The sequence below is a fragment of the Arachis duranensis genome, chromosome 6 (genome assembly GCF_000817695.3).
Source record: "Arachis duranensis cultivar V14167 chromosome 6, aradu.V14167.gnm2.J7QH, whole genome shotgun sequence".
NCBI classification, from domain to species: domain Eukaryota; kingdom Viridiplantae; phylum Streptophyta; class Magnoliopsida; order Fabales; family Fabaceae; genus Arachis; species Arachis duranensis.
Window position 1 is genome coordinate 64,397,766 of NC_029777.3, and position 305 is coordinate 64,398,070.

Below are 305 nucleotides of genomic sequence, written 5' to 3' on the forward strand. Positions count from 1 at the left end.
GACTTTGAAAGCTAAGCTGGTCACAGCACCAGTCATCTCTGCACCAGACTGGACATTACCATTTGAACTAATGTGTGATGCCAGTGACCATGCCATTGGTGCAGTATTGGGACAAAGGCATGGTAAGCTTCTGCACGTCATTCATTATGGCAGCCGTATTCTAAATGAGGCACAGAAGAACTACACAACCATAGAAAAAGAGTTACTTGCAGTGGTTTATGCCATTGACAAGTTCAGATCTTATTTAGTAGGATCAAAAGTGATTGTGTACACTGACCATGCTGCTCTTAAATATCTACTCACAA